The sequence below is a fragment of the Diabrotica undecimpunctata genome, chromosome 7 (genome assembly GCF_040954645.1).
Source record: "Diabrotica undecimpunctata isolate CICGRU chromosome 7, icDiaUnde3, whole genome shotgun sequence".
Classification (NCBI taxonomy): domain Eukaryota; kingdom Metazoa; phylum Arthropoda; class Insecta; order Coleoptera; family Chrysomelidae; genus Diabrotica; species Diabrotica undecimpunctata.
In genome coordinates this window covers 95,872,087-95,895,470 of record NC_092809.1, presented here as the reverse complement: position 1 = coordinate 95,895,470, position 23,384 = coordinate 95,872,087, and the positions used below count along the sequence as shown (strand labels likewise).

General features: G+C 33.6%; 1 pseudogene; it reads right to left on the bottom strand.

The window, feature by feature from the left end:
• Nucleotides 1–23,384, bottom strand: part of LOC140446553 (venom allergen 3-like) — a 195,158-nt pseudogene that overhangs the window by 27,263 nt on the left and 144,511 nt on the right.

Genomic DNA, 23,384 nt, shown 5'->3' with positions numbered 1-23,384 from the left:
CTTAAGCAGGGCTGCTGTCTCTCCCCGACATTACTTAAAATTTATCTAGAACAAGCTCTAAAACTGTGGAAGCGCAAATGTAGAAATATGGGAATGCCGATTAACAACAATAGCATATACACTTTGTCATTTGCAGATGATCAACTAGTGATAGCACAAGATTATGAAGATATTGAGTATATAACTCAAAAATTAATCGAGGAGTATAAAAAATGGGGACTTGAAATCAATACCAAAAAAACCGAGTATATGTGTATCGGCGGGAAAAAACAGGACCTCATATTGGAAGATGGAGAAGTTATCAAACACTACAACACATAAATATTTAGCTATGATCATCACAAAAGAAGGCAACGTAGACGAAACAATTGAGGAGAAAAACAACCAAGCAAGAAAAGCAATTTCCCTTCTCAATAGTATCCTTTGGGATCAATCAATTTCTAATAATAACAAGCACAAGATATATAACACAATCATTAAAAGTATAATTACCTATAGTAGTGAATGGCAAATAAAGGAAAGATACAAGACAAAAATTGAGGCAACGGAAATGGATTTTTGGAGACTTTCAGCTGGAAAATCTAGACTAGAAAAGGTAACGAACAACAGAATAAGAGAAATTATGAAAGTAAAACACACAATAGTAGACGATATTGGTATCCAACAACTCAGATGGTACGGTCATGTACAGAAAATGTCTGAAGAACGTCTCCCAAAACAAGTCGTAATATGGACCCCTCACGGTAGAAAAAAAAAAACGAAGACCCCGTCTTAGTTGGAGAAAAGGCATCAATAGAGAAATAAAAAACAGAGACATAGAAGAAGACTTATGGATGAATCGAGAGGAGTGGCAACTATGTATCGGAAGACGTAGGAGAACGTTTTAAACCGATCTATATATATATATATATATATATATATATATATATATATATATATATATATTATATATATATATAAATATTATATATATATACATACATATATATATACATATATATATATATATATATATATATATATATATATATATATATATATATAATGTGTCGATAGCAATTAAAGTAAATTGTATAATCAAGCTTAATCAAGCCATTATTTGCTATCGACACATTAAACTTCATATTTCCTCACTAGAGGTCTCTAGTAGCATACTTTGGTTTTTTCCTATAATTGCCAGAGTAGTCGGTGCGTTTTGATTTAATTTGAGTCTTCTTACAAACTCTCTCTGATGACGGGTAGACCCAGAAACACGTGTTAGGGAGTGGTAAGAGACTTAAATTAAATCGAAACGCAACCGTCTTCGTATATATATTTATATATATATATATATATATATATATATATATATATATATATATATATATATATATATATATATATATATATATATATTATATATATAATATATATATATATATATATATGTATACATATATATATATATATATATATAATGTATATATATATACATACATATATATATATATATATATATATATATATATATATATATATATATATATATATATATATATATATATACCTTTATCACCGGAATAGTATATGATTGATTTAGTCCATAACCTGGCAAAGCCTTGGATGGAGCACAGAATAACCATTCCAAGTACGCGCCGAAATCTTCAACGAAGCATCTGCGAAATACTCAAGAGATATTGTTCTTGGAGACTGCGTACTGAGGATATGGTTCTTGAACAAATGCAGTTTGTTTTTACTTCCAAAGTATACTAAGGGGTATGGCCACAACCTATTGCGTGCAGTGTCATAACGCAATATGCGGATAGCATCGTGGGAATTATTGTACTGAATGTGCTTCAAAATAAGAAACTTCTGCATTATTTTCCACTTTATTTAGTCAACTAATATGTAGTTAAAGTATTCTTGGTTTTGTATTAAAAATAAACGGTTTAATAATGATTTATATATTTATAAAGTTTACGACGGTGTAGTAGTAACGTATATCAAAATCATTAGAGTATTGTAGGGTTAATAATATGAAAGGAATAAACAATCGTTATCAGTAATCCTACTTGAGATTACTTCATTTTTACTACTCCAGAAAATTTTTATAAAGGAATAACAGTTATTGATTACCAAATAAATAACTTGTCATTTACTGCCTATACTATATTCCTGGCAGGCATTGATGGATTACAAAAGCTTCTAGATAACTCTGGCTGATTAAGGCACTGCAAAAATCCGGCATAGAAATTAAGCCGAAGAGAAATAATGATTATCTTTAAAGATCAAAATTCATGAGCGCTTGTAATGTATAAAGAAAGTTTAGAACGAATGAGTGTTGGTAGATAACTGTTATTTCAAATAAAAATGGGGAAAATACATTATATAGGATATCGTTGTTAGAATTGGAAAATAAAATACGGCAAACAATCATTAAAGAAGAGATCGGTCCCTATCCGGTCATTTCTTCTAACAATTAATATTTAGTTTAGTCGTTGCGCTAGTATTATAAATATATTTTATATAAGTGATGGATTCGAGATTCGATCGTTATAACAATAAAACACTAAAAACTTTTGTTTTTAACACTTCCATAAAATGTATTACAATTTATTTTCATTAAGTACATTAATCAATTTAACAAGAACAAGTATAATCTATTTTTCTATTATTGAAAGCCCTTTTGTGTTGTACTATGCGTTTGTTAAAGGTTTTACTAGTTTGTCCGATGTTTTTGAGCAGTCAATACATGTAAGTTTGTATACACCACTGTCTAAGTGCCCTTTCTTTTGGCTATATCAAGAATAATACAAGCACTGATTTTGGGAAAGCGTAGCGTTGAAAGGCGACGAATGTCATTTTTATGCAATCCCAGGGAGTAGCTTAATTGCTCGTCTAACCACCTTTTTAAGGTAACAGTGAACAGAGTTCAAGTAATCATGATGATCGCCTACCTTCAAAAGAAGACGGTCCCTTAAGAAGAAGTATGTCCCTCATAATCTTTACTATTCACCGGGGACTCCTTTCTTATTGAGTGCCCACCACAGAATCTCTCGAGGAACTCTATCATCTGCTTTCTCAAGATCAATTACTACCATATAAGCTTTGTTTCTTCATTCTTGTATTTTTCCACCAACTGTCTTCTTCTTCTTCTAGTGCCGTCTCCACTAATGAAGGTTGGCTATAACCAACGCAAATTCGTCTCTATCTTCTGCTTTTCTTAAGAGCGTCTGTGTGTTTAACCCGGTCCAGTTGCGAATGTTTTTCAACCAGGATATTTGTCGTCTACCAGGACCTGTTTTTCCTTCGATTTTACCCTTCATAATGAGCTGCAACAACTCGTACTTATCATTTCTAAGTCTATCTATCTAATTAGCCTTCTTCGGTCCATCTTTGGACATAGGCCTCCCAATCCTTTTCCATTCTTCTCTGTCTGTCGCTATAGTCATCCACCTAGAGCCCACGTGCTTCTTGATATCATCTGCCCATCTCATTTGGGGTCTTCCTCTGCTTTGTTTATATTCCCACGGTCTCCAACTTATAAGAATTTTGTTACATCGGTCTTCTTTTTGTCTTATATTGTGTCCTGCAAATCTCCATTTCAATTTTGCAACTTCTTGTTTAACATCCCTCACTTTTTTTTCTCTCTTATCCACTCGTTTCTCTTTTTATCCATTAATCTTATGTGCAACATTTGTCTTCCCATTGCTCTCTGGGTTTTTATGATTTTGTCCATGTTTGTTTTTGTAAATGTCCACGTTTGGGAACCATAAGTGAGAACAGAGAGTACGCATTGATTTTTAAGAATGTAGCTTAGTTTGCCAAATGCCGCCCATACCAGTCTATGTATTTGTTATGATTTTGGTCTTGCTGTAATTCATATTAAGGCCTATCTTTCCAGCTTTTAAATTAAGTTCTTTCATAATTTCAAATAATTCTTCTTTTTCATCGGTTATCGATGCGATGTCATCAGCGTACCTTAGATGGTTTAAGCGTTGTCCACAAATGTTTATACCTTTTTCTTCCCATTCTAATCTTTTAAATATCTTCCAGAGCCTGATTGAAAAGTTTTGGTAATATTGTGTCACCCTGTCTCACGCCTCTATTTATTTGTATTGATTTTGTTCCTTCATATACTTTAATTGTTTTTTTGGCTTCCTTATATATATATATATATATATATATATATATATATATATATATATATATATATTGGCTATTAGTTCCGTATATCTGTGGTCAATTCTGATGTTAATCAAAGAACTTTTCACTGCCTAATGTTCGACACTGTCCAAAGCCTTTTCGAAATCTATGAACGCTATATATAGAGGAATGTGGTATTCATTTGCTCGTTCTATAAGTATTTTCATATTTAGTAAATGATCATTTGTGCTGAATCTCTTTCTAAAACCAGATTGGTCTTTCGCCTGGTATCCGTCGTCAATCTATTGGTTAAAATTTTTGTTAGGAGTTAATACATTACATTAAGGAGTGTTATAGGACGGTAGTGTTTTATATCTGCTTTATCCCCTTTCTTGTGTAGGATAATGGTTACGGATTCCTTTCAGTTGTTTGGGATTCTTTTTTCTTTTAATATCTTGTTAAAAAGGGAATATAGAGTATTAATTACCACTTTTCCACCATATTTCAGCATCTCTGCAGTTATTCCATCTTTTCCAGGGGATTTGTTGTTTTTCATTTCTTTCAATGCCTTCTTTATTTCTGATTTGCTTATTTCTGGCTGTAGCTCTGAGTTGACATTTTTTATTTTAGTTTTAAGTTGGTTTTTAATTTCTTCTGGTAGTTCCTTTTTTGTTTTATATAATTCTGAGTAGAAATAGTGGATAATATTTATGATGTCATCTTTAATGTTTGTTTCTACTCCGTTTACATCTTTTATTTTGTTTATTTCACACTTACCTAATTTCGGTCTTAAGCATTTCATATTTTTGTTGTTCTGTATTACTTCTTCTATTTTTATTTCTTGCATTTTTCTCTTATTTTCTTTTATCATTCTGCTTATTGTTTTATTGATTTCTACATATTCTATAGATTTCCTTTTGCCTTCTTCGTTCAGCTTCCTTCTTTTATCCATAAGCTTCTTTGTTTCTGTTGATATATAGTTGTTCTTTTTTAGATCCTTTTTTGCTATTTCTTTTCCTGATGTAATCATCATTGCTGTAAGTATGTTGTCTATTTCGTCTATATCTTTATCATCACTGTCTAATTTTTGGGTAAGTTGTTCTTTTAATAGGTCTTTGTATATCTCTTTATATTGCCCTAGTTTGCTTCTATCTACTAAATACCAGTTTCTAATTATTTTTCTTTTCATTTCATAGTTACCGTGAACACTAATTTTTGCTCTGACCATCCTGTGATCGCTACCTGTTGTGAATCTGTTAAGAACTGTTACATCTTTAATGATATATCGTTCCGTGGACAGTATGTAGTCGATCTCATCTTTTGTGGATCCATTAGGGCTGATCCATGTCCATTTTCGTTGGGGCTCCTTTTTGTAAAAGGAGTTCATTGCATATAGATGCTTTTCTTCTAGGTAGTTCATCAAAATAGCACCTCTATCATTTCTCTGACCATACCCGAAATCTCCTATTTTAGTTTCTTCTTTGTTTAGTTTTCTATCCAGTTTGGCATTAAAATCTCCAATTACGAGTGTAAGACGATTTTTATGTTCTTCCATAGCCTTTGATATATCTTCATAAAATATGTAGTTCGATATCTTCGTCATCATAAGCTGTCGTGGGAGCATATACCTGGATAATTTTAATTGATGTTCTTCTTATTTTAAGTATGACATAGGCTACACGATCTGGTATTCCTTTGATAATTTGGACATGCTTACTTATAGCTTTATTTTTATTTCTAATTCTACTCAAAATTTACTATACTTTTCATTTCCTTTATAATACAGTAGATTACCGGATTTTAGCTGTATTCGGTTTTCTTCTTTTCGTCGAGTTTCTGATAGGCCTATGATATCCCATTTTATGTTTGTTAATTCTTCTTCCAGTTTATGTACTTCTTCATCCGTAGACATTGATCTAATATTGTATGTCCCTATTGACAGGTTGACGGATTTTTTTGATTTATGTTGTGTTCGTCTTAGTGGGTTTTTGTTTTTATCTATCAAAAGCGAATTATTGCCTCCCCCAGATACCGCGAGGCAGACCTTTGAGGTGTGGGATTCAGAAATTTTCTTACCCACCTGGGGACCATTTCCTTTTGTTTTATTATTCGCCATGATAAAAGTGTGGGGGGGGATCATTTCTAAATATGTACCCCAAATATGCTGTATTTTGCCTTTTAATGGTGGTCAAAGGTTTTCTGTCTCTTCCCATTCTGTGCAACACCATTTCGTTCGTAATATGATCGGTCCATGGTATCTTCAAAATTCTCCTAAAAAGCAACATCTCAAAAGCTTCCAGTTTTCTCATTAAGGCCACATTAACAGTCCAGGCTTCGCCACCATAAAGAAGAATAGAGTGGATATAACATTTTACCATCCGATATCGGATTTGCAGATTGAGTCTTTCGTTACTCAAAAATTTCCTCATCTTTAAAAAGGCTGCTCTTGATTGCTCTATTCTTGAGCGAATTTCTTATTTCGGATTCAGATCTTCCGTAATCCAGACTCCTAAGTATTTCATTTTTTCCACTTGCTCAATATCTTCAGTTTTTATCTGGATCTTTGTAATGACTTTGCCCCTCTTACTGATAACCATACTAAAATTAACTTAACCATAACTTAAATTGTCTTCGTCTATAAGTTTAATCAGCTCGATATGAACTTCATCTTACGCAGGGGCTCTGTCAGATTTGGAGTTGTCTGCCAACTGCCTTGCATAATGAAAATTGCAACTGCTGTTAATCTGCCTTGCATAAAGCCAAACTGATTATCGCATAATTCGGTTTCTTCAAGTATACGTCTATCAACTATTCCTTCCCATGTTTTCATAATGTACCTAAGTAGTTTTATGGCCACGTAGGTTGTACATTGTTGTAAAGCTCCCTTGTTTTTATAAACAGGAACTAATATACTGCTTCCATATTCATCTGGCACTTTCCCAGTTGTGTAGCAAAAATGTGTAGCAAACCTATCATTCGTTATCATTGAGAAAATTATCAAATAACATGTATTTTCATAATCTATCTTAGGTCAAGATAATGTTTCACAATTATATTTTTTTATTTATAAAATTTCAAATAAATGACAATATATTGAAGTGTTTTTTCATAAAACATTAAAAAAGGATTTTTTTTGATTTTTTTTTTGTAAAAGAAGATAAATATTACCTGAAATTTCTTGAACAAGTCCATTAGACGGCCGACAAAAAAGATTTTGGCCTATATCTTTATCGTTTCTGTAGTAGAATCTATTTGTATGAGCTAAGTGATTTGCCCACGTTTGAGCAAGATAGCAAAGCTGTAACAAAAAAAAAAGATTTAAAAAATAGCTTAAATATTAGAAAGTAGGTACACAAAATAGAAATATATAATAAGTAAGGTAAGGGAAGTGATAAATAAGTTTATTTTCAATATTAAGTAGCTAAGGGAGAATGAAACTCATCTTTACTGATCGAAGCCCCAGTTTATTATATTGTTCAGTATGGCACAAAGAAACAGAAATATACAAACTGTCAAAAAATAGCTAAGCACACATGCTGGCACTTGTATATTGCGTTGGAAGAAAATATATGGAGAGAAGTTTACCAGATTGCTACTAAGACTGAGTTGAGGACTAAAACCGCATATTACCTTAGTGCCGACCAAAGAAGCTAAATAGTGCAAACCTATTTCCTAACAAGCCAAAAGCAAGATTTCGATGAAAAATATTAATATATGACCTAACTAGATTACTATGGAAGAAGTCCAAACAGTCTCTAATAATATAAAAATATGTAAATCCTCAGGACCAGATAGTGTGCCCCTCGAGGCGATTAAGATACTAATAACTAATACGAAAAAATCCCTAACTCGAGAACAGAATATTCAATGAGCTCTTTAATAATTTTCCTATCCAACTTAAAACAGCTAAGCTGACGCTTATTCTTAAACCCGGAAAGTCTTCGGACTAAACTAATTCATAGACACTGATCTGCCTGTTAGACTGTATCGGAAAATTTTATGAAATAATTATAAAGATTCGTCTAAAAAAAGAACTCCAAGAAATGTCAACAATTGCAGAGAGACATAGCTTCAGAAAAGGTAGATCAGCTATAGATGCAGTGAATAATATTTCTAGCACAGAAGGATGAGAAAAAAATGGGCCGTTCTCGTGATGTTCGATATGAAGAATGCGTTTATTTCTGCTAAGTGGGACCACATTCTGACTAAGCTGGAAACAGCTGAATATAATTCAGAGCTATCTTAACGACCATTAACCAACAGAAAAATGAAGCATATAAGAGACTTCAGTAGCGCAGAACGAGATCAAACCTGGAAGACTATGAAAGTCTTAGACCAGAAGAAAAAAGGACGCTTAGAAGGAAAAAGAAAGAGTCATACGAAAACGCTCTAAACGAGATTGTTAACCGCCACAATAGAAAAGACTCGCGAAAATTCTACCAGAAGATAAACAGCTGCAGAAAAGAATTCAAACCCAGAATAACAGCATGTAAAGACAGAGATGGTTCCATAATTAGTGACAAAGAACAGATACTAAACAGGTGGGCGAACCATTTTGAAGAACTGCGTAGCGATAGTCGCGAAGAAGACCAAATAGAAATTACTTTGCCTGAAATGGATGAAAACGCTCAAGAGCCGCCCCCCACCGAAGAAGAAATTAGAGAAGACATTTTAAAACTGAAAAATAACAAAGCTCCCGGTTTGGACAATCTTCCTGCCGAACTCTTTAAGAATGATGGTGACACCCTTTTTTAACATATGTATAAATTAGTAACCAAAATCTGGCAACGAAAGGAAACGCCCGCGAACTGGAAATTAGGTGTAATGCACCCTCTTCACAAAAAGGGAGATATGATGGCGTGTGATAATTATAGGGGCATCACCCTACTTAACGTGGCATATAAAGTATTGTCCAACTTATTGTACAGAAGATTGATCCCATATGCTGAACAAATAGTTGGGAACTACCAGTGCGGTTTCCGACCCAATAAATCAACAACGGATCAAATCTTCACAGTCAGGCAGATTCTTGAGAAAACGCTTGAGTTAGGAGTTGACACCCACCACATATTCGTGGATTTCAAAGCCGCATACGACTCAGTCAACAGACAAAAACTTCTACAGGCTATGGTGGAATTTCAGATGCCAATTCATCTTGTTCAACTAACGGAACTTACACTCACAGGCTTGAGAGTGTAGTCAGAATCCAAAACGACTTTTCCAGACCCTTTTATTGTAAAAATGGACTGAGACAGGGAGATGGACTGTCGTGTCTCTTATTTAACCTAGCACTAGAAAAAGTAATTCGAGAGTGCCATATTAATACGAATGGCACCATCTTTAATAAATCTAAACAAGTGGTCGGATATGCAGATGACATAGACATTATTGCTAGGTCCACAGAATCTCTGATCGAAGCATTTCGATCACTAAGGGCGTCTGCACTTAGAATGGGATTAAAATAAACGCACAGAAGTATATGTATTGTACTAGATCAGGCAACCAGATACCTAGACTATTAATTGATGATCTGGAACTGGAAGATGTGGACATCTTCGTCTACCTGGGCTCACTGCTGACCAAAGACAACAATGTCAGCGAAGAAATTAAAAGAAAAATAGTGCTTGCCAATAAGTGCTATTATGGCTTCAGGAAACATATGGCCCCAAAACTACCCAGAAAAATTAAAGTTACCATATATGAAACACTAATAAGGCCAGTGTTAACATACGGGTCTGAAACGTGGTCACTTACACAGATCGACCAAGAATTTCTTAAACGTTTCGAGAGAAAAATTCTAAGAAAAATATATGGAGGAATCCAAGAAGAGGGCTTGTGGCGTAGGCGCTACAATTTTGAGTAATATAGAAGTTTTGGGGAACCTGACGTTGTAAAATATATTAAATTAGCACGCCTTCGATGGGTAGGACATGTAATTAGGCGAGATGAAGATGCAACGATCAGAAAAATTTTCGACCGAAGAGGACCAGTGGGAAGACGAGCCAGAGGAAGACCAAAACTTAGGTATCAAGGTAACATGGAGGATGATCTAAAATCCATCGGAGTTAAAGCATGGAGAAGAGTTGCCAGAGACAGGGGCGAATGGAAGATTGTTCTGAAGAAGGCTTTGGCTCATAACGAGCTGTAATGCCACTGATGATGATAATCTTAACGACAGAAATATAAAAGTGGTAAAAGATGTGGATATGAAGCTCTCTGCTGTCATCTACGTCTACAAGTGCCCTACATGTGATACTGGGTACACTCCCCATTCATCTCCTAGCTAGAGGGAGAAAAATCTTTCATTAAAACTAAAATGGCCACCAAACATAAAATGTAGCAACAAGAATGGGAGGCATTACCCGAAGTATATTTTGCAAAGTATACGCCCCGGGTACACCGATCGGTAGAGGAGGTGGTTTTAGCCGTGATGCAAGCGGTTATAGACGTATGCGTGGGCTGCCTGTGCATAAAACATTGATCTATAATCTATTATTATAATAATATATAAACTCTATAATCAAAAAATTGAGATTAGAATCTGCTCCCCATATGGAATGTAGAAGTTCTAATAAGGCATTTACTCGTTTTTCTGTTTCCATAATAATATTTTCTATACGTTCTTTCCACAAAAGCTTTTGATCTAAAATGATACCAAGATGTTTTATTTTAGATAATGTAAGTCTATTTTGAAATGCTCCGTTATCATTTATATTTTTAATTCCTTGATTAATTTAAGTTTGATCATTATAAATTACCAGATCATCTGCAAATTGTAAAATTTTTGAAAATTTTCCTTTTTTTTTACGGATTAATCTAGTTCATATAGACCGATCTGCCTTTCAAGCTATATCGGAATATTTTAAGAAATAATTATAAAGATTCGTTTTAAAAAAGATCTTTAAGATATGCAAACAATGACAGGGAGACAATACGGATTCAAAAGGGTAGATCAGCTATAGATGTAGTAAAAAAATATTTATGACACAGTTAGAAGCATAAGAAAAAAATGAACCATTCTCGTGATGTTCGATATGAGGAATGTGTTAATTTCTGCCAAGTGGGACCACATCGTGACTAAGCTGGAAACCTGGGGTGTCTGGCTACCTGATAAATATAATTCAGAACTATCTTCCAACACAAATATAAAAGTGGCAAAAGCAATGGATACGTCTACGATTGTCCTGCAGGTGATAGCGGTTACGCTCCCCATTCACCTCCTAGCTAGAGGGAGAAAGATCTTGCATTCAAACCAGAATGACCACCAAACGTAAAATCTGGCAACAAGAATAGGAGACAGAAACAATACAGGCACAATGGACAAAGACGATAATATCTGATATAAAAGCACGATTTTAGGCCATACACATATAGAATAAATAAGAGACTGAATGACATGCCACACATATGTGGTTACAGACCACGCTGAACATTGCATTTTCCAATGCAATTCTTATGCGAATGAACAGCAACAACTGAGAACATTGCTAGGAGTTTACATTAATTCCAAGAACGTACAACGTTATGGTAGACGTTATAACTAAAATAATTAAAACAACGAAATGCTAGATAAAGCGATAGGATAAGGGTCTATTGGAAATGGCGTAAAAAAATAGTAAATAAAAAAATGCTGGTAGATCTTTCTACTCTAGATGCTGCTTGAGTATCACTTATTATCTTTCTATGTTTTTTTCTTAGCCTGTATAATCTCCTCTATAGATAGGTGTCAGTTCTGCCTTCTTCCATTCTTTAGGTTTTTAATTTGTCTTACATGCTAGTCTAATTATTCTGTGTAATAATAACACTTCCTCCCCTGGAGCTTTTCTCTTTTTAACTTTCGATTTCTTGTACTTACCTTCTTCTTTGCATCCTCTCTTTTTCAAAGTTTGTTTCCAGGCCACGTCGTTTTACCCGAATATGCCCCGGGTCCACCGATCGGTAGAGGAGGTGGTTTTAGTCGTGACGCAAGCGGTTATAGACGTATGCGTGGGCTGCCTGTGCATAAAACATTGATCTATAATCTATTATTACTCTTATATAAACTCTATAATCAAAAAATTTAGATTAGAATCTGCTCCCCATATGGAATGTAGAAGTGCTAATAAGGCATTTACCCTTTTTTCTGTTTCCATAATGATATTTTCTATATGTTCTTTCCACAAAAGCTTTTGATATAAAATGATCGTCATCATCATCATTCTGGCTTTACAACCCTGCGTGGATCCTAGCCTCCTCAAGAATTTCTCTCCAGTCGTCTATATCCATCGCCTTTCTCCACCAAGCATATATTTCCATATTTCTGATGTCTTCATCGATGTTATCAAGGAACCTTGTTCTGGGTCTTCCTCTTCTTCTCTGACCAATGGGTCTATCAAGGAGCGTTTTTCTAGCTGGGTCCGTTTGTTCCATCCGCATTACACGTCCTATCAGACGTCCTATCGTAATATGTTTTACTATATCAGGTTTCTGGTATATTCTATATAGTTCTAAGTTGTATCGTTTTTTCTAAACTCCATTGTCATTCACTGCTTCTTAGATTCGCCTTAGTACTTTTCTTTCGAAACATCCGGTTTTCATCATTTTTTTTTTTTTTTTAGAGTCCAGGTTTCTAATCCATATGTTAGGGCTGGGCGTATTATTGTTTTGTAGAGTTTTATTTTTGTATTTCTCAGTTATTTACACTGCTTCGATGACATCGTTTTCTATAACGAGTGGTTGCTGATTCTTTTAATGCCATATACGCCTCTCGTACAGCTGTTTCCGTTCTCCTAACAATATTGATATCATCAGCATAGGCCAGGATTTGCACTGATTTATTATATATTGAACCAGTGGCTGTGATTTGTGACATACTTATTACTTTTTCCGGAGCCAGATTGAACAGTATACAGGAGAGAGGGTCTCCCTGGCACAGCCCATTATTTGTTTTAAAAGGTTCAGACAGTTCCCCCTGATTTTGTACTCTACATTCAACTTTTTCAAAAGTTAGTTTTGTTAAATTTACCAACTGAATTAGTATTCCTAGATCTTTCATTGCTTTGAACATTTCTCTTCTATTTATAGAGTCGTAGGCTGCTTTGTAGTCTATAAATATGTGATGAGTATCAATGCCATATTCCAGTGGTTCTTCCAAAATTTGTTTCAGGGTTACAATATGATGAATAGTAGATTTACCACCTCTGAAACCAACCTAGTATTTTCCTACTACCTGTTCTGCATATGGTGTCATACGGTGACATAGTACTGTGGAAAATATTTTATATGCTGCGTTTAGAAGCGTAATTCCTCTGTGGTTAGAGCATTCAAAGATATCTCCTTTTTTGTGTATGGTGTAAAGTATTCCAATATTCCAATCACTGTGAAATGATTTCGGTGTCCATATTTCTTTTATAAGCTGCTGTAATGACTTAATGGTATCATGGCCACCTTCTTTATATAGTCCAGCTGGAAAATTATCTATTCCGGGTGATTTGTTTCTGGCTAGTTTTTTAACTGCATCTTTAACTTCAAAAATCGTTGGTGGTTTCTCTTCCCTCTCGTCTGCTCCCCTTACCTCATATCTTTCGTCTTTTAGGTTTTCTTCTTCTTCTACCATATTAAGTGCCTGGTTAAAGTATTCCACCCATCTACTCAATGCATCTTTCCTTGTTGTTAATAGGTCGCCATTCTGACTTCTGCATTGTCTTGTGGTTGCCTTTAATTCTTTCCTGTTGATGTTAACTTTTTTATAGAATGCTCTAAATTCTTTCTCTCTGTTAAGGTTTTCTATATATTTAAGTTCGATATTTAGGTGGTTTCATTTTTTTTCTTTTGTGTATCCTCTTTTCTTCATTTCTCCTTGTCTGGTAATTCTCTACAGTTGTTCTAGTTCATCGGGTAAGTATCTTTCTGTAGGCTTAATTTTTTTCTTTTATTGCATTCTTGCATTCATCGTCAAACCAATGACTTTTACGGGCACAAATTTTCCAAGATGTTTTGATCTAAAATGATACCAAGACGATTTATTGATTTTTGCACTAGAAAATTTATACGATTTGATTTAATTTCTACTGGGACATTTTTCCTTTATCTGGTAAATATACAGTCTTAAATTTTGTCTTTAGATAATGTAAGTCTATTTTGAAATGCCCAGTTATCATTAATATTTTTCATTCCTTGATTAATTTAAGTTTTATCATTATAAATTACCAGATAACCTGCAAATTGTAAAATTTTTGAAAATTTTTCTGTTTTTTTTTAAGTCATGTGTATATATAATGTACAATACTGGACTTAATATGCCTCCTTGTGGCAATCCATTTCTATCAATTTGCGGTTCTAAGAACAATATTTTCTGTTGGCATACATCTTAAATATTTTTTTATTAGAACATTCCGGTAGATCAATTAATGACATTTTGTTATAAAGAATACTAAGGTTGACATTTTCGTATGGTCCTTGTATGTCCATAAATAAAATTGTAACGGACATGTTTTCAGTAAAACTAAGATTAATATCTGTTACTTGATAACCTATAGATAAACTACAGAATGCAAAACAAGGAAAAGCACCGGGTCCTGATCAAATTCCAGTTGAACTGTTAAAAGCCTTAGATGACGGTAATATAAAGAGAAATAAATGGCGGAGGAATGGCTTAAATCGATATATTTACCTCCACCAAAAAACAACAATCCCAAATCATGTAATGACTGGAACCAGAAAGCAGTAGTAAAGGTGAACAATATAGAAACAAATAATATACCGATTGCGAGAGGGGTCAGGCAAGGATGCGTCTTGTCTCCAACGCTTTTTAGCGTGTACTCACAGGACATATTCAGAAAATTGAAATAAGTTTGAATGCTCGAATAAATGAACTTTGATTAAATAAAAGACAGATATCGAGCACAGTTTTATTAATTAAATCTTGCCCAAATACTCTCGCTTCCTAGAGCATCTTCTGGGGCATTTCGTCAATGTTGGCCTATCCAACAATTAAAGAATGTTATAAACATAAAATTGTACATTACACTACACTACACAAGGACAAAGACTCTAAATTAAAAAAAAAAAAATAGGCGAAGATACATTGTGGTCGGCATCAGGAGAAAGAATGATGCCTGAGAGCATTAGAGCAGGGTTATTAAATAGATTTCTCGTTTATTTGACACTCAAGAGAATTAAATCTTTCTTAGACAAAAATTTCGAAACTCGATAATTGCGTTTCGTTCTATTTACTGCTGTAAACGAAATACGTAGAATTAATTGCGGGAGTATTGTATTTGTAACAATATGATTCATGTCATGCATGACTCGATGCATTACTTCTTTCAAATAAACACGTTTTCGCATATTTTTAAAAGATATTATGTACATACAAACCAAACAAGCAGCTGCGGCTGCTAGTACTATTTTTATTGACAGAATAAATAATTGAATATCGTTCTGAAATAAAAAAAAATATACTAATTTAAGTCTTTTACATCTTTAAGTATATAGTCGACTTCCGCATATCCGCTCAGTCTACACATTATTAATATGAATGAAAACTTATTTTTTAAAACAAGATCTAATGTATTATTTTTATTAATATAAGTAGAAGTATAATATGCCATTTCTACAATGTAAAGTGACCAGCAAGGAAACATATTTTCTTACGTGCCGCCAAATTCAAAATTTCCGTGAATGCATGATAGACAAGTGATTTCGGCTACTTTCGACCACTTACGACGCGTGATTTGTGATTTATAGTTTCATTTAATATTTGCCAGACTTTAGATAGATAACATTCAGTATATTTGATTGCAAATTGCCAGTAGCATATTCTTTACTTCTTCTCCCAATTTACTAAGTTTTCTTATTTGTTTTTTGGGTTTTCATTTTAAAACCAACTTCCGATGATAAAATCGAAAATACAAATCACTATAAAATAATGTTTATAAACTGTTCATTTGTATTTTCTTGTTGCTTATTCCAAATAAGAGATTTCGTAAATACTGAGATTCCATAAAGACAGTTTTAAAACGATACTGTAGACTGATGCTATGTAACAAGTAGCAAAGGAAATGAATATTAGGTATATGGTAGGATTATGTTCGAAACATAAGCAGAAAGTATTACTAAAGTTCTATAGATTTGACAGTTATTGTCAAGAGAAGCATCTACTTTCTTGAATAAAACTTAGCAACTCAATAAGAACTCCTTTCCAACTATAATTGCGATGGAGAAATGCAATTACGATTTCGCCATTAGGAATTCACGTCAATAAATGAAATTGGAAACGTTCATTTCCCTCGGGACGATCTAAAAAAATGAGACGCCGCCAAGAGGGAGTTTTGGCGCATTATGGAAAAGAAATTACCGAGAAAGACTTTTATAATCGGGTTATTCTTTTATTATTTGTAATCAGGCCCGTAACTCGAACAAAGGATGCCGTTCTGCGGTTATACTTTCTGGATCTAAATGAAAAAGAAATGAAATAAAGTTGGTTCTAAAAGTTTATGAGAAAATAATTAAAATTAAATTAAACCTTTGTTTTAATAATGACCTATATTTAGGGGGTTTCAATGGTACTATTAGTAAAGGCAAATACAGAATTGAGATATTTACATATATATATATATATATATATATATATATATATATATATATATATATATATATATATAATATATATATATATATATAAATATATATATAAACACAACTATTTAGATATGCAGCGGAAGACAGGACAAAGAAGTACTCTTTTTAGTTAACCAAACTTTCGAAAATCTTCAAATTACAGAAACTTTTACAGAAAAACATTTTAGGATAATTATGTTGTAAAATCATCACAGAAAATGTAGTCATATTATAATAATTCTAGGTTATACTTATGCTTAATCACAAACAAAACAATTGATTGTGAATTCATAACTATTATTAACTTAAAACGACAGAACGTTGGATGTTAGTCTTAGAATGATAATATATGTAAAGTAAGTAGTATACCTGATAGGCGCTGGATTTTCTGAAAAAGAAGAGGCAAAAAGACTTATTTTATAAAGTAGACGAGATATTATATATCACTTATAACTATTACTATCACATATAATAGACACATATTATTGACGATGAATTAACATATAACGGTCTTTATTAATAGATTTGTAGTTATCCAAAGTTAATAATAATGAGTTTATTTTACTCAAATTGTTGGTATCTGTCTTTTTATGAATGGTTTTTTTTCTCTTGAAAAATGAATGCATCTCGAAAAATATTATTTTTGAATAATTACTTTCTGTGGATAGGATTTTTACATTCGGAAAATTTAAAGTTTGAATACAACATCACTTTTATCTGAGTTTGGTACTTTGTCTTTCAATGACTTTTATTTTTACAGTTGGTAAGTACTGAACAAAGATTCTGGTCAGTTTGGAAGTGACATCCTTAAGTGTAGCAGTGTAGGTCTTAAAAAGTTCTTTAATTTGCGAGTTTCTAAATTAAAATTCATAAAAATTTAACCGAGATATTTGCAAAAAAACTCTTATTTTTGCAGTAATTTATAAATGTGAATAACTTGTAAAATGTTTTTTGATTAATGACTTCTGTAAATTAAGACAATTATTGGGTTATTGAATTGTCCTAAATATCAATCAGATCGGCCAAAAATAGTGCAAGTTAGTTAATTTGTTTATTCCGGAGATCAATTAACTGAACTCACTGTACCGATTGCAATCGATTCCTTAAGAAATGTTAACATTTTATCAAAATTATTTCATAAAAAAATTTATAGTATCTTCGATATTTTTTATACATGCAATTGTAAGTAGGTTCACTGCAAATTAACCAGATTATAAATGACGATCTAGATTTTATGATTCAATATATAGACGGCATATACAGAGAAGGTGTAAAAAGATATAATCCGTTAAAGTGATCGTATTTGTAAAATACCGCCACATTAGAATGGAGGGGAGGACTTTTTGAGCTTCGTTTTTTTTTAAGGAACTTCAAATTGAAGCGCGCTGGAAAAGTTTGCATTATTTCGATCAATTGTTTACGTATGTTAATTTAGAAACTACCAACCATATATGTATTTGAGCCATTTTTCTCTAAAATGTATAAGAACCGTTTATAGGCAAAAAATGATTTTTTCACTTTGTAAGATAGTTTAAAAAAAACTAAGCAAAATCCGCTGTCTTCAAAGATTTGTCATCACCAATTCCTCATATATCTTTAAGAACCTTTAAAATCCTGTATAATATTTTTTCAGCGGTTTTTTTCTTTACCGCCTGTACTAGGTTTACCAGTCTGTAAGCGTGTTTTCTTGTTTTAAATGTTACATTTACTGATTTTTTCGTTGTATTTAACACGCAGCTTATTAATGTTAGGTATCTAACATTAAGAAGCTATCTAACATTAATAAGTTAACTAGTTTGAGATCCGGTCTTTTATGTGCCACTGGTTGGTCTGCGAGTACATTGCGGTCTCAGTAAAGCTTATAGTTGTCATTTTCAAGTATTCTGTCGGGGACATATTGACAATAAGTAAGGTGATCAGCTTGGAGAAGTCCCAGTATGCTAGCGCTATTTCTTGGTGAAGAATCTTTCCTACTGAGTCATGGCATTATTTATAATCAGTTCCGACCAACGCCTGGCAACCTCCGATAAGATGTTGGATGGTTTCTTGGGCTTGAAATCCGTATCGGCATTTGTCGTTTTGGACCCGAGGGTCTTTTACAATATATTACAGGTAATTTGTAGTTGAAATAACCTGATCCTGGATGGCAAGTAGAAGTAGTAAACCCTCTGTCTCGGGAAACTTCTTTCCGAATGTCAGCCAACAGTTGGACGCTGTATTGTCCATATATTCTTGGCTGACCTTATTGATATGTTGTCCATACAAAGGTTTACTCATGCAGGTGCGCATTTTTTCTTGCTTAGACAGGTGGTAAATGCGCATATCTTGTTCCCTCAGTTTAAGCACGTTGTGTCATCTACTGCTCAAATTTCGCGACGTAAAGTAGATGTCTCAGCTTGCGTTTGAAAATAACCTGTTTATCTAGTTGCTCACTTATGTCCATAAGTCCTCTTCCCCTTAGATACCGCGTTAATATTGTTCTCCAATATAGTTAATGATTTATTTGAATGACTAATATTTGCAGTTTCTTGTGTAAAAATAATGTATGGATACTTACAAACTGTCTACGTTTCAAGAATAACAGTTGAATAAAAATTTATTACCTCCGAAGACATTGTTAAAGGCGGCGCTGCATGTCTTTGACGGTAGACGTTGTGCCAACATAGGCAATCCGTGATAAAATCGCTATCTTGCCAAGCAGTTTGTATCTCGGACATATCTAGCACCATACTAACTGGACGGTTTGTTAAAATCTGCAAACAATAAAATATTTATTACTTAACCGGAAAATTTGGTTATATGGTTATTTTTTACATAAGATTTTTATTTAAAAAATAATAAATTAAGGGAATATCTATATAAAAATTTTCACCAAACATTAAACGCTATAACTTCAGAATTAAAAAAAATCAGGTACCTAGGTACTAGAAAAAATTACAGAGAATTATAACTTTGATTACAGAGATTGGACAAACTTATAATAAAAAATAAAAATGAAAAATGAAAAGTTATAATTGTTTAAAAGTTCCTCTATAATTACATATCTATATAAAAGGCTATGATAATAAGTCACACCGTTTGTCCAGTAAACTAACGACGCCATCTAGGAAAGAAATCTGAACTACCACCAATTGACATTTCAATTATATTTTGTCCTTGAAAAGATACCTTTAATTAATCATACTGTATAAATACATATTAATATAATTATTAATTAATTTTAATAATATTTTTAAGGTAGAATTTAATACTACTATAAAATAATTTAAACTTTTATGTTAGTTTAGATTTAAAATTCTAGCGTCACCTAGGAAAGAAATCTAAATAGATAAACTGAAAGATAAAATAAATTAAAATTATCTGACATATAAAATATAAAATATTTATTTGCCAAATAAACTACTGAATAAAAAGTTATCTGGAAAATAAGTTGTGTTTATTGTGGTTCGTTATTATGTCGTAGTTAATCGCGAAATCAAAAATATAACCTAAATAATGTTGTTAAGTATAGGTTAGAGACATGGATAATAACAGATTTAATGAAACCGGAGAGTATGATCAGTATAATGTTTAATGTTTATAAATTTAGTGCGTGAATATAATATTTGATGTAGAATTAAACATTTTAATTTTTGTAATAATGAAGACTTTTTTAGATTAAATAAACCGACAGTGATCTATATTCTGAGAAAATATTGTAAATACGAGTAGTTGTTAGTAAATGATTATAAAAGTAGGTGTATACATATTTTTATTTGCTTAGTTTAGGGATTTAATATTTTCATAATCTTGATAATTAATGGATTAATTAACCTTTTTCAAGAGATATTGGTGCTAATGATTCAATAATAGTAGTATCGGATCCCAAAATAAAAAATATGCACATATTACCTAAGTTATCAGATTCTTTTAATAATTATAAAATACATTTAATTATATATAAAAAAGACTCAGAGTAAGTATACAAAATATTCAGGGTGTAGTAGGAAATTTTCAAAACTTTCAATAAATCCTCTATATAATGTACCGTTTTTAAATAAAACGAGCGATTCTAATTTATATAAATATATTTATTTATAAATTTACAAAAGGAAAATGCCTTATCAACTAACTTTAACTCATAAAAGGTCTGCTTATATACACAAGTTATTATGTACTAGAATATTCTGGAGTAGTCCACCTCTAATTCGTTTGTTTGACGGGTCGATCTCTCCCGCGGTCGAAACTTCTGGACACTTCTAGAAGGACAGGTTATAGTCGTCTCGAGGTGCAACCGTTATATGGGTTACGTCGAACGCATGTTCGTCACCTGCTCCCCTCTTAGATCTGAGCGTCCCGATCAGCAACTCTATATGTAGGCCCATGATAACGGAATCTACAGGACTCTCCAGCTCTGCATGAACCCCTCAGAAAGAAATAACAGTCTACTGTCTTTGAAGGACAGGATCTCTTCGGATTAATGCAACACACAGAAATTCGTACGCCGGTTTTTCGGAAGATCACTTCAAGCATGCCTTTAACAAAATCGTCCAATCCAGATTTTCTAGTGCATGGCCTATCTTGGGTAAAGCCAAATTCTTGATGTCATAATTGCACACGATTTTCTTCAAATTAGTTAGAGCAAGCCATATATTCTCGTAGGTTGCCCTGTCTGCATACGACTTCCTGGTCACCATATACAGCAAAGATCGAGGACCATCTTCTCATCTCAGTACTCTTCCAACTTTAGGCTGCTGATTTTTAACTCGTCCAAACAACCGAACTTCTTAAAAAATACGGACGAGATTCCTTTGGTCATTTCAAGATCTTGGGCAACACAGTGGGCTAGAGAGACGTTATGGGGAACACTAAAAAGATCCTGCTGAACTTCTGTGGTCACGCTGAATCTAGCACTCTTTGTGTCTGCGTAATTTGAATAAATGCATTAAAGCTTGGTCGCCGGTCATCATTGATCTCATGTTGAAGGGTTCGTGCTTCTTCTGTTTCATTTGAGCCAGCATAAGGTGCAAGAGGATTTATGTGAACTACTTTTGGTTTACCTTTCGGCAACTTCTTAATTCTGTATATTACGTCATTTATTCTCTTTTTAGTTTCATACGGATCTTCCCATTGTCTTTGCAATTTCGGAAACAAGCCTAGACGACGTTGTGAATTATAAAGCCAAACAAGATCACCTACTTCATAGCTTTCATTCTTGCATCGACAATCATATCGATCTTTCATTCTGTCACTGGCTAACTGGATGTGTTGTCGGGCAAGTTCATGAATGTTGTTCATTCTTACTTCAGGCGGTCGACATAATCTTCGCTTGCAATATGTTCTTCAGAATGTCTGCAGCCAACCTCTAGGTCGCAGGGCAAACGAACTTTGTGACCTAACATCAAACAGGTTGGAGTCTGGCCTGTAGTTTCATTTACGGCCGAGCGGTAGGCCATTAAGAATAAATGAATGTACTGGTACCAATCTCTTTGATGTTCTGATACAACTTTGGACAGGTGTTTACCCATCGTTCGGTTCATCCTCTCGACCATTCCATCTGATTGAGCATGCAGGGGTGTGGTTCTGGTCTTATTGACACCAATCAATTTACAAACGTTTTTGAAAAGGATTGGCCCGAAGTTTCGCCCTTGGTCGTAGTGGATCTCCAAGGGAACACCAAATTGGTTAAAGAATTCTTTAACAAGTATCTCTGCAACGGTAGCAGCTTCTTGATTTGGTATCGCATAGGCCTCAGTCCATTTCGTAAAATAATCCATGGCTACCAGGATATATTTATTTCCATAAATCGTCTCTGGAAGTGGACCTGCAATGTCGATTGCTACTCTTTCCATAGGACTACCAACATTGTACTTTTCATGGCTGCCCTCTTTTTAACAACTGGACCATTACTGGTTGCACACAGTTCACATTTCCGGCACCATCTTCTTACATCATCTTTACAGTTCACCCAATAGAACCTTTTGCAGAGTCTTCGTAATACCAAAGTGTCCACCTGATGCACTGTCATGCAACTGACGCAATACTTCTGACACTTTTAGGTACAATCAACTGAAGCTTAGTTTCTGCACCATCATCGTTCTCAAAGGTTCTATAAAGAAGATCATCTTTTAGCACTAGGAAATTCCATATTGGCTCCAGTAACACTTGACTTCAGGACTACATGCACTAATGTCTTGCCAAGAAGGCCTTTCACTTCGACGCATCCAGACCAATACTTTTTTTATACATGGATCATCTGCTTGAGCGTCTTGTAGCTGTTGAGGCTGCCATTGATCATTAATGACGGTGGTTCGTCTCACGGGGCTTAGTGGTTCTTCTAATTTAAGACAGTGATTACAATTTGCACTGCACGGCCGTCTTGAAAGGGCATCAGCATTTAAATGAACTCTTCCAGCCCCCTGTTCGATCTCGTAATCTTATTCTTGTAATCGTTCTAACCATCTTGCCATCTGGTTCTCTGGATTACGGAATTTTAGGAGCCATTTTAGAACGGCGTGGTCCGTGCGAAGAAGAAAGTTTTAAAAAAACTAGATAACTTGACTTACAGCATTTAAAATAGAAGAAGAACTGTTACACTTTAACCTACATTTGTCAAATTTACCTCTAAAATCTAATAAGTAACATAAAAAAGTCATTGTCTCCAAGTAAGAGATGTAGTG